Source organism: Oncorhynchus mykiss, unplaced genomic scaffold, assembly GCF_013265735.2.
Source record: "Oncorhynchus mykiss isolate Arlee unplaced genomic scaffold, USDA_OmykA_1.1 un_scaffold_373, whole genome shotgun sequence".
Classification (NCBI taxonomy): domain Eukaryota; kingdom Metazoa; phylum Chordata; class Actinopteri; order Salmoniformes; family Salmonidae; genus Oncorhynchus; species Oncorhynchus mykiss.
Window position 1 is genome coordinate 59639 of NW_023493820.1, and position 16334 is coordinate 75972.

The 16334-nt window shown below is 41.5% G+C and overlaps 13 non-coding genes across 13 annotated transcripts; 1 reads left to right on the forward strand and 12 right to left on the reverse strand.

Annotated features, from left to right (window-relative positions):
* Positions 1-284: 284 nt before the first annotated feature.
* trnag-ucc lies at positions 285-356 on the reverse strand. The gene has a single exon. It is a non-coding gene; the product is annotated as a tRNA-Gly (tRNA).
* Positions 357-1658: 1302 nt separating this feature from the next.
* trnag-ucc lies at positions 1659-1730 on the reverse strand. Its single transcript has one exon. It is a non-coding gene; the product is annotated as a tRNA-Gly (tRNA).
* Positions 1731-3032: 1302 nt separating this feature from the next.
* trnag-ucc lies at positions 3033-3104 on the reverse strand. The gene has a single exon. It is a non-coding gene; the product is annotated as a tRNA-Gly (tRNA).
* Positions 3105-4406: 1302 nt separating this feature from the next.
* Positions 4407-4478, reverse strand: trnag-ucc. The gene has a single exon. It is a non-coding gene; the product is annotated as a tRNA-Gly (tRNA).
* Positions 4479-5780: 1302 nt separating this feature from the next.
* On the reverse strand, positions 5781-5852 carry trnag-ucc. The gene has a single exon. It is a non-coding gene; the product is annotated as a tRNA-Gly (tRNA).
* Positions 5853-7154: 1302 nt separating this feature from the next.
* trnag-ucc lies at positions 7155-7226 on the reverse strand. Its single transcript has one exon. It is a non-coding gene; the product is annotated as a tRNA-Gly (tRNA).
* A 1302-nt stretch (positions 7227-8528) lies between these two features.
* Positions 8529-8600, reverse strand: trnag-ucc. The gene has a single exon. It is a non-coding gene; the product is annotated as a tRNA-Gly (tRNA).
* A 1302-nt stretch (positions 8601-9902) lies between these two features.
* Positions 9903-9974, reverse strand: trnag-ucc. Its single transcript has one exon. It is a non-coding gene; the product is annotated as a tRNA-Gly (tRNA).
* Positions 9975-11276: 1302 nt separating this feature from the next.
* Positions 11277-11348, reverse strand: trnag-ucc. The gene has a single exon. It is a non-coding gene; the product is annotated as a tRNA-Gly (tRNA).
* A 1302-nt stretch (positions 11349-12650) lies between these two features.
* trnag-ucc lies at positions 12651-12722 on the reverse strand. Its single transcript has one exon. It is a non-coding gene; the product is annotated as a tRNA-Gly (tRNA).
* Positions 12723-14024: 1302 nt separating this feature from the next.
* On the reverse strand, positions 14025-14096 carry trnag-ucc. The gene has a single exon. It is a non-coding gene; the product is annotated as a tRNA-Gly (tRNA).
* A 966-nt stretch (positions 14097-15062) lies between these two features.
* trnap-agg lies at positions 15063-15134 on the forward strand. Its single transcript has one exon. It is a non-coding gene; the product is annotated as a tRNA-Pro (tRNA).
* An 810-nt stretch (positions 15135-15944) lies between these two features.
* On the reverse strand, positions 15945-16016 carry trnag-ucc. The gene has a single exon. It is a non-coding gene; the product is annotated as a tRNA-Gly (tRNA).
* Positions 16017-16334: the final 318 nt, after the last annotated feature.

Here is a 16334-nt window from a genome sequence, read left to right on the forward strand (position 1 = left end):
GAGCCCTTTTGCAGATCCTTGAACAATCTCAGACAGGCAGATCTTGTCGGAATGCCGACTATCACCTCTTGGGCGCAGGACAAGGTGGCTGAATGGTTTTGGCGATAGGACTGCAAATCTATTTTGATATGCACTTGTTGGTTCAACGTCGCACAACATTTATTATTTTAGATAACCTGCAGAATGTAGGAGCAATTCTGACTTCCAAGTACAAGGATAATGATTCAAATGTAATACACTTGAAATGACATCCAGCCCCTAAAACAAATGAATTCCTCAGGCTCTGCATTGGCCGGGAATCGAACCCGGGTCAACTGCTTGGAAGGCAGCTATGCTCACCACTATACCACCAATGCTATGTGCAGTAGCAACATTGAGACATCGACTCATAATTTGACCGTCATTTTGGTGGAAAGTGATAATTCACTTTCACGGTTTAGGTGTATGATTATGGCTTAGGTTGCGAGAGGTCCCTGGTTAAAAAATCTATCATTTTAATCACTACAGGTTACCTTCAGATTAGTCCCGTGACGCTTGTTGGGAACGTAGGGCAAAACGGAGAACATTGCGACAAGTGGGGTCACATTAGTTTGTAGCCCAAGATTTTGGATTCTACAAACAGAACTTGGCACATAGACGGTTGTGACTTCAGACGAGTCTCCTGACACTTGTGGGGGATGTAGAGAAAAATTGAGAATACCACCGTGTTCGTGAGGGTCTCCTCATTCCAGAGAGTGGTCATATGAATTTGTAGGTCAAACGGTTCGGAAGCTAGAGATGTTTTTGTGAGAAGACCGATTATAGGTATTGTCTCATGGTTTGACAAAAACCGATCTAGGTCCACCATCTTTCACTGCAGATATGGAGGGTTAACATAAGCAGTTGTGGAGGATTGAGACGGATACGCCGAGTCTTAATCTCTCTAGTTGAAAACGGATCTATTTGAATGGGTATTTTCAAAATTAATTGACTTTGATTCACGTACCTTTGCGTCATTTGACTCAAAATAAATGAGTTCCATTCTTTTGGAAGTCTTATTTTTTCATTTGTTTTTAAAAAAATGAATTGATCTCATTATTAATTTGTAAAAACTCGTCATCATTTTGCTGTCGCGACTGAACAAGACAGAATGTGAAAGACACAGCAGATGAACTACAGAAGATTTGAACTGAAACATGGTCAAGATTTTGGAAGACTGTTATGCTCACAAGTAAAGCACAAAACACTCACATGATGTTCAATCGTTCCAAGCACCATGGACACGTCAATCGATATCTTCACTGTCATTGCTGCAGAAAGCAAAAAAATAACTTTTTGGTCTAGGGGTATGATTCTCGCTTAGGGTGCGAGAGGTCCCGGGTTCAAATCCCGGATGAGCCCTTTTGCAGATCCTTGAACAATCTCAGACAGGCAGATCTTGTCGGAATGCCGACTATCACCTCTTGGGCGCAGGACAAGGTGGCTGAATGGTTTTGGCGATAGGACTGCAAATCTATTTTGATATGCACTTGTTGGTTCAACGTCGCACAACATTTATTATTTTAGATAACCTGCAGAATGTAGGAGCAGTTCTGACTTCCAAGTACAAGGATAATGATTCAAATGTAATACACTTGAAATGACATCCAGCCCCTAAAACAAATGAATTCCTCAGGCTCTGCATTGGCCGGGAATCGAACCCGGGTCAACTGCTTGGAAGGCAGCTATGCTCACCACTATACCACCAATGCTATGTGCAGTAGCAACATTGAGACATCGACTCATAATTTGACCGTCATTTTGGTGGAAAGTGATAATTCACTTTCACGGTTTAGGTGTATGATTATGGCTTAGGTTGCGAGAGGTCCCTGGTTAAAAAATCTATCATTTTAATCACTACAGGTTACCTTCAGATTAGTCCCGTGACGCTTGTTGGGAACGTAGGGCAAAACGGAGAACATTGCGACAAGTGGGGTCACATTAGTTTGTAGCCCAAGATTTTGGATTCTACAAACAGAACTTGGCACATAGACGGTTGTGACTTCAGACGAGTCTCCTGACACTTGTGGGGGATGTAGAGAAAAATTGAGAATACCACCGTGTTCGTGAGGGTCTCCTCATTCCAGAGAGTGGTCATATGAATTTGTAGGTCAAACGGTTCGGAAGCTAGAGATGTTTTTGTGAGAAGACCGATTATAGGTATTGTCTCATGGTTTGACAAAAACCGATCTAGGTCCACCATCTTTCACTGCAGATATGGAGGGTTAACATAAGCAGTTGTGGAGGATTGAGACGGATACGCCGAGTCTTAATCTCTCTAGTTGAAAACGGATCTATTTGAATGGGTATTTTCAAAATTAATTGACTTTGATTCACGTACCTTTGCGTCATTTGACTCAAAATAAATGAGTTCCATTCTTTTGGAAGTCTTATTTTTTCATTTGTTTTTAAAAAAATGAATTGATCTCATTATTAATTTGTAAAAACTCGTCATCATTTTGCTGTCGCGACTGAACAAGACAGAATGTGAAAGACACAGCAGATGAACTACAGAAGATTTGAACTGAAACATGGTCAAGATTTTGGAAGACTGTTATGCTCACAAGTAAAGCACAAAACACTCACATGATGTTCAATCGTTCCAAGCACCATGGACACGTCAATCGATATCTTCACTGTCATTGCTGCAGAAAGCAAAAAAATAACTTTTTGGTCTAGGGGTATGATTCTCGCTTAGGGTGCGAGAGGTCCCGGGTTCAAATCCCGGATGAGCCCTTTTGCAGATCCTTGAACAATCTCAGACAGGCAGATCTTGTCGGAATGCCGACTATCACCTCTTGGGCGCAGGACAAGGTGGCTGAATGGTTTTGGCGATAGGACTGCAAATCTATTTTGATATGCACTTGTTGGTTCAACGTCGCACAACATTTATTATTTTAGATAACCTGCAGAATGTAGGAGCAGTTCTGACTTCCAAGTACAAGGATAATGATTCAAATGTAATACACTTGAAATGACATCCAGCCCCTAAAACAAATGAATTCCTCAGGCTCTGCATTGGCCGGGAATCGAACCCGGGTCAACTGCTTGGAAGGCAGCTATGCTCACCACTATACCACCAATGCTATGTGCAGTAGCAACATTGAGACATCGACTCATAATTTGACCGTCATTTTGGTGGAAAGTGATAATTCACTTTCACGGTTTAGGTGTATGATTATGGCTTAGGTTGCGAGAGGTCCCTGGTTAAAAAATCTATCATTTTAATCACTACAGGTTACCTTCAGATTAGTCCCGTGACGCTTGTTGGGAACGTAGGGCAAAACGGAGAACATTGCGACAAGTGGGGTCACATTAGTTTGTAGCCCAAGATTTTGGATTCTACAAACAGAACTTGGCACATAGACGGTTGTGACTTCAGACGAGTCTCCTGACACTTGTGGGGGATGTAGAGAAAAATTGAGAATACCACCGTGTTCGTGAGGGTCTCCTCATTCCAGAGAGTGGTCATATGAATTTGTAGGTCAAACGGTTCGGAAGCTAGAGATGTTTTTGTGAGAAGACCGATTATAGGTATTGTCTCATGGTTTGACAAAAACCGATCTAGGTCCACCATCTTTCACTGCAGATATGGAGGGTTAACATAAGCAGTTGTGGAGGATTGAGACGGATACGCCGAGTCTTAATCTCTCTAGTTGAAAACGGATCTATTTGAATGGGTATTTTCAAAATTAATTGACTTTGATTCACGTACCTTTGCGTCATTTGACTCAAAATAAATGAGTTCCATTCTTTTGGAAGTCTTATTTTTTCATTTGTTTTTAAAAAAATGAATTGATCTCATTATTAATTTGTAAAAACTCGTCATCATTTTGCTGTCGCGACTGAACAAGACAGAATGTGAAAGACACAGCAGATGAACTACAGAAGATTTGAACTGAAACATGGTCAAGATTTTGGAAGACTGTTATGCTCACAAGTAAAGCACAAAACACTCACATGATGTTCAATCGTTCCAAGCACCATGGACACGTCAATCGATATCTTCACTGTCATTGCTGCAGAAAGCAAAAAAATAACTTTTTGGTCTAGGGGTATGATTCTCGCTTAGGGTGCGAGAGGTCCCGGGTTCAAATCCCGGATGAGCCCTTTTGCAGATCCTTGAACAATCTCAGACAGGCAGATCTTGTCGGAATGCCGACTATCACCTCTTGGGCGCAGGACAAGGTGGCTGAATGGTTTTGGCGATAGGACTGCAAATCTATTTTGATATGCACTTGTTGGTTCAACGTCGCACAACATTTATTATTTTAGATAACCTGCAGAATGTAGGAGCAGTTCTGACTTCCAAGTACAAGGATAATGATTCAAATGTAATACACTTGAAATGACATCCAGCCCCTAAAACAAATGAATTCCTCAGGCTCTGCATTGGCCGGGAATCGAACCCGGGTCAACTGCTTGGAAGGCAGCTATGCTCACCACTATACCACCAATGCTATGTGCAGTAGCAACATTGAGACATCGACTCATAATTTGACCGTCATTTTGGTGGAAAGTGATAATTCACTTTCACGGTTTAGGTGTATGATTATGGCTTAGGTTGCGAGAGGTCCCTGGTTAAAAAATCTATCATTTTAATCACTACAGGTTACCTTCAGATTAGTCCCGTGACGCTTGTTGGGAACGTAGGGCAAAACGGAGAACATTGCGACAAGTGGGGTCACATTAGTTTGTAGCCCAAGATTTTGGATTCTACAAACAGAACTTGGCACATAGACGGTTGTGACTTCAGACGAGTCTCCTGACACTTGTGGGGGATGTAGAGAAAAATTGAGAATACCACCGTGTTCGTGAGGGTCTCCTCATTCCAGAGAGTGGTCATATGAATTTGTAGGTCAAACGGTTCGGAAGCTAGAGATGTTTTTGTGAGAAGACCGATTATAGGTATTGTCTCATGGTTTGACAAAAACCGATCTAGGTCCACCATCTTTCACTGCAGATATGGAGGGTTAACATAAGCAGTTGTGGAGGATTGAGACGGATACGCCGAGTCTTAATCTCTCTAGTTGAAAACGGATCTATTTGAATGGGTATTTTCAAAATTAATTGACTTTGATTCACGTACCTTTGCGTCATTTGACTCAAAATAAATGAGTTCCATTCTTTTGGAAGTCTTATTTTTTCATTTGTTTTTAAAAAAATGAATTGATCTCATTATTAATTTGTAAAAACTCGTCATCATTTTGCTGTCGCGACTGAACAAGACAGAATGTGAAAGACACAGCAGATGAACTACAGAAGATTTGAACTGAAACATGGTCAAGATTTTGGAAGACTGTTATGCTCACAAGTAAAGCACAAAACACTCACATGATGTTCAATCGTTCCAAGCACCATGGACACGTCAATCGATATCTTCACTGTCATTGCTGCAGAAAGCAAAAAAATAACTTTTTGGTCTAGGGGTATGATTCTCGCTTAGGGTGCGAGAGGTCCCGGGTTCAAATCCCGGATGAGCCCTTTTGCAGATCCTTGAACAATCTCAGACAGGCAGATCTTGTCGGAATGCCGACTATCACCTCTTGGGCGCAGGACAAGGTGGCTGAATGGTTTTGGCGATAGGACTGCAAATCTATTTTGATATGCACTTGTTGGTTCAACGTCGCACAACATTTATTATTTTAGATAACCTGCAGAATGTAGGAGCAGTTCTGACTTCCAAGTACAAGGATAATGATTCAAATGTAATACACTTGAAATGACATCCAGCCCCTAAAACAAATGAATTCCTCAGGCTCTGCATTGGCCGGGAATCGAACCCGGGTCAACTGCTTGGAAGGCAGCTATGCTCACCACTATACCACCAATGCTATGTGCAGTAGCAACATTGAGACATCGACTCATAATTTGACCGTCATTTTGGTGGAAAGTGATAATTCACTTTCACGGTTTAGGTGTATGATTATGGCTTAGGTTGCGAGAGGTCCCTGGTTAAAAAATCTATCATTTTAATCACTACAGGTTACCTTCAGATTAGTCCCGTGACGCTTGTTGGGAACGTAGGGCAAAACGGAGAACATTGCGACAAGTGGGGTCACATTAGTTTGTAGCCCAAGATTTTGGATTCTACAAACAGAACTTGGCACATAGACGGTTGTGACTTCAGACGAGTCTCCTGACACTTGTGGGGGATGTAGAGAAAAATTGAGAATACCACCGTGTTCGTGAGGGTCTCCTCATTCCAGAGAGTGGTCATATGAATTTGTAGGTCAAACGGTTCGGAAGCTAGAGATGTTTTTGTGAGAAGACCGATTATAGGTATTGTCTCATGGTTTGACAAAAACCGATCTAGGTCCACCATCTTTCACTGCAGATATGGAGGGTTAACATAAGCAGTTGTGGAGGATTGAGACGGATACGCCGAGTCTTAATCTCTCTAGTTGAAAACGGATCTATTTGAATGGGTATTTTCAAAATTAATTGACTTTGATTCACGTACCTTTGCGTCATTTGACTCAAAATAAATGAGTTCCATTCTTTTGGAAGTCTTATTTTTTCATTTGTTTTTAAAAAAATGAATTGATCTCATTATTAATTTGTAAAAACTCGTCATCATTTTGCTGTCGCGACTGAACAAGACAGAATGTGAAAGACACAGCAGATGAACTACAGAAGATTTGAACTGAAACATGGTCAAGATTTTGGAAGACTGTTATGCTCACAAGTAAAGCACAAAACACTCACATGATGTTCAATCGTTCCAAGCACCATGGACACGTCAATCGATATCTTCACTGTCATTGCTGCAGAAAGCAAAAAAATAACTTTTTGGTCTAGGGGTATGATTCTCGCTTAGGGTGCGAGAGGTCCCGGGTTCAAATCCCGGATGAGCCCTTTTGCAGATCCTTGAACAATCTCAGACAGGCAGATCTTGTCGGAATGCCGACTATCACCTCTTGGGCGCAGGACAAGGTGGCTGAATGGTTTTGGCGATAGGACTGCAAATCTATTTTGATATGCACTTGTTGGTTCAACGTCGCACAACATTTATTATTTTAGATAACCTGCAGAATGTAGGAGCAATTCTGACTTCCAAGTACAAGGATAATGATTCAAATGTAATACACTTGAAATGACATCCAGCCCCTAAAACAAATGAATTCCTCAGGCTCTGCATTGGCCGGGAATCGAACCCGGGTCAACTGCTTGGAAGGCAGCTATGCTCACCACTATACCACCAATGCTATGTGCAGTAGCAACATTGAGACATCGACTCATAATTTGACCGTCATTTTGGTGGAAAGTGATAATTCACTTTCACGGTTTAGGTGTATGATTATGGCTTAGGTTGCGAGAGGTCCCTGGTTAAAAAATCTATCATTTTAATCACTACAGGTTACCTTCAGATTAGTCCCGTGACGCTTGTTGGGAACGTAGGGCAAAACGGAGAACATTGCGACAAGTGGGGTCACATTAGTTTGTAGCCCAAGATTTTGGATTCTACAAACAGAACTTGGCACATAGACGGTTGTGACTTCAGACGAGTCTCCTGACACTTGTGGGGGATGTAGAGAAAAATTGAGAATACCACCGTGTTCGTGAGGGTCTCCTCATTCCAGAGAGTGGTCATATGAATTTGTAGGTCAAACGGTTCGGAAGCTAGAGATGTTTTTGTGAGAAGACCGATTATAGGTATTGTCTCATGGTTTGACAAAAACCGATCTAGGTCCACCATCTTTCACTGCAGATATGGAGGGTTAACATAAGCAGTTGTGGAGGATTGAGACGGATACGCCGAGTCTTAATCTCTCTAGTTGAAAACGGATCTATTTGAATGGGTATTTTCAAAATTAATTGACTTTGATTCACGTACCTTTGCGTCATTTGACTCAAAATAAATGAGTTCCATTCTTTTGGAAGTCTTATTTTTTCATTTGTTTTTAAAAAAATGAATTGATCTCATTATTAATTTGTAAAAACTCGTCATCATTTTGCTGTCGCGACTGAACAAGACAGAATGTGAAAGACACAGCAGATGAACTACAGAAGATTTGAACTGAAACATGGTCAAGATTTTGGAAGACTGTTATGCTCACAAGTAAAGCACAAAACACTCACATGATGTTCAATCGTTCCAAGCACCATGGACACGTCAATCGATATCTTCACTGTCATTGCTGCAGAAAGCAAAAAAATAACTTTTTGGTCTAGGGGTATGATTCTCGCTTAGGGTGCGAGAGGTCCCGGGTTCAAATCCCGGATGAGCCCTTTTGCAGATCCTTGAACAATCTCAGACAGGCAGATCTTGTCGGAATGCCGACTATCACCTCTTGGGCGCAGGACAAGGTGGCTGAATGGTTTTGGCGATAGGACTGCAAATCTATTTTGATATGCACTTGTTGGTTCAACGTCGCACAACATTTATTATTTTAGATAACCTGCAGAATGTAGGAGCAATTCTGACTTCCAAGTACAAGGATAATGATTCAAATGTAATACACTTGAAATGACATCCAGCCCCTAAAACAAATGAATTCCTCAGGCTCTGCATTGGCCGGGAATCGAACCCGGGTCAACTGCTTGGAAGGCAGCTATGCTCACCACTATACCACCAATGCTATGTGCAGTAGCAACATTGAGACATCGACTCATAATTTGACCGTCATTTTGGTGGAAAGTGATAATTCACTTTCACGGTTTAGGTGTATGATTATGGCTTAGGTTGCGAGAGGTCCCTGGTTAAAAAATCTATCATTTTAATCACTACAGGTTACCTTCAGATTAGTCCCGTGACGCTTGTTGGGAACGTAGGGCAAAACGGAGAACATTGCGACAAGTGGGGTCACATTAGTTTGTAGCCCAAGATTTTGGATTCTACAAACAGAACTTGGCACATAGACGGTTGTGACTTCAGACGAGTCTCCTGACACTTGTGGGGGATGTAGAGAAAAATTGAGAATACCACCGTGTTCGTGAGGGTCTCCTCATTCCAGAGAGTGGTCATATGAATTTGTAGGTCAAACGGTTCGGAAGCTAGAGATGTTTTTGTGAGAAGACCGATTATAGGTATTGTCTCATGGTTTGACAAAAACCGATCTAGGTCCACCATCTTTCACTGCAGATATGGAGGGTTAACATAAGCAGTTGTGGAGGATTGAGACGGATACGCCGAGTCTTAATCTCTCTAGTTGAAAACGGATCTATTTGAATGGGTATTTTCAAAATTAATTGACTTTGATTCACGTACCTTTGCGTCATTTGACTCAAAATAAATGAGTTCCATTCTTTTGGAAGTCTTATTTTTTCATTTGTTTTTAAAAAAATGAATTGATCTCATTATTAATTTGTAAAAACTCGTCATCATTTTGCTGTCGCGACTGAACAAGACAGAATGTGAAAGACACAGCAGATGAACTACAGAAGATTTGAACTGAAACATGGTCAAGATTTTGGAAGACTGTTATGCTCACAAGTAAAGCACAAAACACTCACATGATGTTCAATCGTTCCAAGCACCATGGACACGTCAATCGATATCTTCACTGTCATTGCTGCAGAAAGCAAAAAAATAACTTTTTGGTCTAGGGGTATGATTCTCGCTTAGGGTGCGAGAGGTCCCGGGTTCAAATCCCGGATGAGCCCTTTTGCAGATCCTTGAACAATCTCAGACAGGCAGATCTTGTCGGAATGCCGACTATCACCTCTTGGGCGCAGGACAAGGTGGCTGAATGGTTTTGGCGATAGGACTGCAAATCTATTTTGATATGCACTTGTTGGTTCAACGTCGCACAACATTTATTATTTTAGATAACCTGCAGAATGTAGGAGCAATTCTGACTTCCAAGTACAAGGATAATGATTCAAATGTAATACACTTGAAATGACATCCAGCCCCTAAAACAAATGAATTCCTCAGGCTCTGCATTGGCCGGGAATCGAACCCGGGTCAACTGCTTGGAAGGCAGCTATGCTCACCACTATACCACCAATGCTATGTGCAGTAGCAACATTGAGACATCGACTCATAATTTGACCGTCATTTTGGTGGAAAGTGATAATTCACTTTCACGGTTTAGGTGTATGATTATGGCTTAGGTTGCGAGAGGTCCCTGGTTAAAAAATCTATCATTTTAATCACTACAGGTTACCTTCAGATTAGTCCCGTGACGCTTGTTGGGAACGTAGGGCAAAACGGAGAACATTGCGACAAGTGGGGTCACATTAGTTTGTAGCCCAAGATTTTGGATTCTACAAACAGAACTTGGCACATAGACGGTTGTGACTTCAGACGAGTCTCCTGACACTTGTGGGGGATGTAGAGAAAAATTGAGAATACCACCGTGTTCGTGAGGGTCTCCTCATTCCAGAGAGTGGTCATATGAATTTGTAGGTCAAACGGTTCGGAAGCTAGAGATGTTTTTGTGAGAAGACCGATTATAGGTATTGTCTCATGGTTTGACAAAAACCGATCTAGGTCCACCATCTTTCACTGCAGATATGGAGGGTTAACATAAGCAGTTGTGGAGGATTGAGACGGATACGCCGAGTCTTAATCTCTCTAGTTGAAAACGGATCTATTTGAATGGGTATTTTCAAAATTAATTGACTTTGATTCACGTACCTTTGCGTCATTTGACTCAAAATAAATGAGTTCCATTCTTTTGGAAGTCTTATTTTTTCATTTGTTTTTAAAAAAATGAATTGATCTCATTATTAATTTGTAAAAACTCGTCATCATTTTGCTGTCGCGACTGAACAAGACAGAATGTGAAAGACACAGCAGATGAACTACAGAAGATTTGAACTGAAACATGGTCAAGATTTTGGAAGACTGTTATGCTCACAAGTAAAGCACAAAACACTCACATGATGTTCAATCGTTCCAAGCACCATGGACACGTCAATCGATATCTTCACTGTCATTGCTGCAGAAAGCAAAAAAATAACTTTTTGGTCTAGGGGTATGATTCTCGCTTAGGGTGCGAGAGGTCCCGGGTTCAAATCCCGGATGAGCCCTTTTGCAGATCCTTGAACAATCTCAGACAGGCAGATCTTGTCGGAATGCCGACTATCACCTCTTGGGCGCAGGACAAGGTGGCTGAATGGTTTTGGCGATAGGACTGCAAATCTATTTTGATATGCACTTGTTGGTTCAACGTCGCACAACATTTATTATTTTAGATAACCTGCAGAATGTAGGAGCAATTCTGACTTCCAAGTACAAGGATAATGATTCAAATGTAATACACTTGAAATGACATCCAGCCCCTAAAACAAATGAATTCCTCAGGCTCTGCATTGGCCGGGAATCGAACCCGGGTCAACTGCTTGGAAGGCAGCTATGCTCACCACTATACCACCAATGCTATGTGCAGTAGCAACATTGAGACATCGACTCATAATTTGACCGTCATTTTGGTGGAAAGTGATAATTCACTTTCACGGTTTAGGTGTATGATTATGGCTTAGGTTGCGAGAGGTCCCTGGTTAAAAAATCTATCATTTTAATCACTACAGGTTACCTTCAGATTAGTCCCGTGACACTTGTTGGGAACGTAGGGCAAAACGGAGAACATTGCGACAAGTGGGGTCACATTAGTTTGTAGCCCAAGATTTTGGATTCTACAAACAGAACTTGGCACATAGACGGTTGTGACTTCAGACGAGTCTCCTGACACTTGTGGGGGATGTAGAGAAAAATTGAGAATACCACCGTGTTCGTGAGGGTCTCCTCATTCCAGAGAGTGGTCATATGAATTTGTAGGTCAAACGGTTCGGAAGCTAGAGATGTTTTTGTGAGAAGACCGATTATAGGTATTGTCTCATGGTTTGACAAAAACCGATCTAGGTCCACCATCTTTCACTGCAGATATGGAGGGTTAACATAAGCAGTTGTGGAGGATTGAGACGGATACGCCGAGTCTTAATCTCTCTAGTTGAAAACGGATCTATTTGAATGGGTATTTTCAAAATTAATTGACTTTGATTCACGTACCTTTGCGTCATTTGACTCAAAATAAATGAGTTCCATTCTTTTGGAAGTCTTATTTTTTCATTTGTTTTTAAAAAAATGAATTGATCTCATTATTAATTTGTAAAAACTCGTCATCATTTTGCTGTCGCGACTGAACAAGACAGAATGTGAAAGACACAGCAGATGAACTACAGAAGATTTGAACTGAAACATGGTCAAGATTTTGGAAGACTGTTATGCTCACAAGTAAAGCACAAAACACTCACATGATGTTCAATCGTTCCAAGCACCATGGACACGTCAATCGATATCTTCACTGTCATTGCTGCAGAAAGCAAAAAAATAACTTTTTGGTCTAGGGGTATGATTCTCGCTTAGGGTGCGAGAGGTCCCGGGTTCAAATCCCGGATGAGCCCTTTTGCAGATCCTTGAACAATCTCAGACAGGCAGATCTTGTCGGAATGCCGACTATCACCTCTTGGGCGCAGGACAAGGTGGCTGAATGGTTTTGGCGATAGGACTGCAAATCTATTTTGATATGCACTTGTTGGTTCAACGTCGCACAACATTTATTATTTTAGATAACCTGCAGAATGTAGGAGCAATTCTGACTTCCAAGTACAAGGATAATGATTCAAATGTAATACACTTGAAATGACATCCAGCCCCTAAAACAAATGAATTCCTCAGGCTCTGCATTGGCCGGGAATCGAACCCGGGTCAACTGCTTGGAAGGCAGCTATGCTCACCACTATACCACCAATGCTATGTGCAGTAGCAACATTGAGACATCGACTCATAATTTGACCGTCATTTTGGTGGAAAGTGATAATTCACTTTCACGGTTTAGGTGTATGATTATGGCTTAGGTTGCGAGAGGTCCCTGGTTAAAAAATCTATCATTTTAATCACTACAGGTTACCTTCAGATTAGTCCCGTGACACTTGTTGGGAACGTAGGGCAAAACGGAGAACATTGCGACAAGTGGGGTCACATTAGTTTGTAGCCCAAGATTTTGGATTCTACAAACAGAACTTGGCACATAGACGGTTGTGACTTCAGACGAGTCTCCTGACACTTGTGGGGGATGTAGAGAAAAATTGAGAATACCACCGTGTTCGTGAGGGTCTCCTCATTCCAGAGAGTGGTCATATGAATTTGTAGGTCAAACGGTTCGGAAGCTAGAGATGTTTTTGTGAGAAGACCGATTATAGGTATTGTCTCATGGTTTGACAAAAACCGATCTAGGTCCACCATCTTTCACTGCAAATATGGAGGGTTAACATAAGCAGTTGTGGAGGATTGAGACGGATACGCCGAGTCTTAATCTCTCTAGTTGAAAACGGATCTATTTGAATGGGTATTTTCAAAATTAATTGACTTTGATTCACGTACCTTTGCGTCATTTGACTCAAAATAAATGAGTTCCATTCTTTTGGAAGTTTTATTTTTTCATTTGTTTTTAAAAAAATGAATTGATCTCATTATTAATTTGTAAAAACTCGTCATCATTTTGCTGTCGCGACTGAACAAGACAGAATGTGAAAGACACAGCAGATGAACTACAGAAGATTTGAACTGAAACATGGTCAAGATTTTGGAAGACTGTTATGCTCACAAGTAAAGCACAAAACACTCACATGATGTTCAATCGTTCCAAGCACCATGGACACGTCAATCGATATCTTCACTGTCATTGCTGCAGAAAGCAAAAAAATAACTTTTTGGTCTAGGGGTATGATTCTCGCTTAGGGTGCGAGAGGTCCCGGGTTCAAATCCCGGATGAGCCCTTTTGCAGATCCTTGAACAATCTCAGACAGGCAGATCTTGTCGGAATGCCGACTATCACCTCTTGGGCGCAGGACAAGGTGGCTGAATGGTTTTGGCGATAGGACTGCAAATCTATTTTGATATGCACTTGTTGGTTCAACGTCGCACAACATTTATTATTTTAGATAACCTGCAGAATGTAGGAGCAATTCTGACTTCCAAGTACAAGGATAATGATTCAAATGTAATACACTTGAAATGACATCCAGCCCCTAAAACAAATGAATTCCTCAGGCTCTGCATTGGCCGGGAATCGAACCCGGGTCAACTGCTTGGAAGGCAGCTATGCTCACCACTATACCACCAATGCTATGTGCAGTAGCAACATTGAGACATCGACTCATAATTTGACCGTCATTTTGGTGGAAAGTGATAATTCACTTTCACGGTTTAGGTGTATGATTATGGCTTAGGTTGCGAGAGGTCCCTGGTTAAAAAATCTATCATTTTAATCACTACAGGTTACCTTCAGATTAGTCCCGTGACACTTGTTGGGAACGTAGGGCAAAACGGAGAACATTGCGACAAGTGGGGTCACATTAGTTTGTAGCCCAAGATTTTGGATTCTACAAACAGAACTTGGCACATAGACGGTTGTGACTTCAGACGAGTCTCCTGACACTTGTGGGGGATGTAGAGAAAAATTGAGAATACCACCGTGTTCGTGAGGGTCTCCTCATTCCAGAGAGTGGTCATATGAATTTGTAGGTCAAACGGTTCGGAAGCTAGAGATGTTTTTGTGAGAAGACCGATTATAGGTATTGTCTCATGGTTTGACAAAAACCGATCTAGGTCCACCATCTTTCACTGCAAATATGGAGGGTTAACATAAGCAGTTGTGGAGGATTGAGACGGATACGCCGAGTCTTAATCTCTCTAGTTGAAAACGGATCTATTTGAATGGGTATTTTCAAAATTAATTGACTTTGATTCACGTACCTTTGCGTCATTTGACTCAAAATAAATGAGTTCCATTCTTTTGGAAGTTTTATTTTTTCATTTGTTTTTAAAAAAATGAATTGATCTCATTATTAATTTGTAAAAACTCGTCATCATTTTGCTGTCGCGACTGAACAAGACAGAATGTGAAAGACACAGCAGATGAACTACAGAAGATTTGAACTGAAACATGGTCAAGATTTTGGAAGACTGTTATGCTCACAAGTAAAGCACAAAACACTCACATGATGTTCAATCGTTCCAAGCACCATGGACACGTCAATCGATATCTTCACTGTCATTGCTGCAGAAAGCAAAAAAATAACTTTTTGCATAAGGCTCGTTGGTCTAGGGGTATGATTCTCGCTTAGGGTGCGAGAGGTCCCGGGTTCAAATCCCGGATGAGCCCTTTTGCAGATCCTTGAACAATCTCAGACAGGCAGATCTTGTCGGAATGCCGACTATCACCTCTTGGGCGCAGGACAAGGTGAACTGAAACATGGTCAAGATTTTGGAAGACTGTTATGCTCACAAGTAAAGCACAAAACACTCACATGATGTTCAATCGTTCCAAGCACCATGGACACGTCAATCGATATCTTCACTGTCATTGCTGCAGAAAGCAAAAAAATAACTTTTTGGTCTAGGGGTATGATTCTCGCTTAGGGTGCGAGAGGTCCCGGGTTCAAATCCCGGATGAGCCCACAGAAGAACTACAGAAGATTTGAACTGAAACATGGTCAAGATTTTGGAAGACTGTTATGCTCACAAGTAAAGCACAAAACACTCACATGATGTTCAATCGTTCCAAGCACCATGGACACGTCAATCGATATCTTCACTGTCATTGCTGCAGAAAGCAAAAAAATAACTTTTTGGTCTAGGGGTATGATTCTCGCTTAGGGTGCGAGAGGTCCCGGGTTCAAATCCCGGATGAGCCCTTTTGCAGATCCTTGAACAATCTCAGACAGGCAGATCTTGTCGGAATGCCGACTATCACCTCTTGGGCGCAGGACAAGGTGGCTGAATGGTTTTGGCGATAGGACTGCAAATCTATTTTGATATGCACTTGTTGGTTCAACGTCGCACAACATTTATTATTTTAGATAACCTGCAGAATGTAGGAGCAATTCTGACTTCCAAGTACAAGGATAATGATTCAAATGTAATACACTTGAAATGACATCCAGCCCCTAAAACAAATGAATTCCTCAGGCTCTGCATTGGCCGGGAATCGAACCCGGGTCAACTGCTTGGAAGGCAGCTATGCTCACCACTATACCACCAATGCTATGTGCAGTAGCAACATTGAGACATCGACTCATAATTTGACCGTCATTTTGGTGGAAAGTGATAATTCACTTTCACGGTTTAGGTGTATGATTATGGCTTAGGTTGCGAGAGGTCCCTGGTTAAAAAATCTATCATTTTAATCACTACAGGTTACCTTCAGATTAGTCCCGTGACACTTGTTGGGAACGTAGGGCAAAACGGAGAACATTGCGACAAGTGGGGTCACATTAGTTTGTAGCCCAAGATTTTGGATTCTACAAACAGAACTTGGCACATAGACGGTTGTGACTTCAGACGAGTCTCCTGACACTTGTGG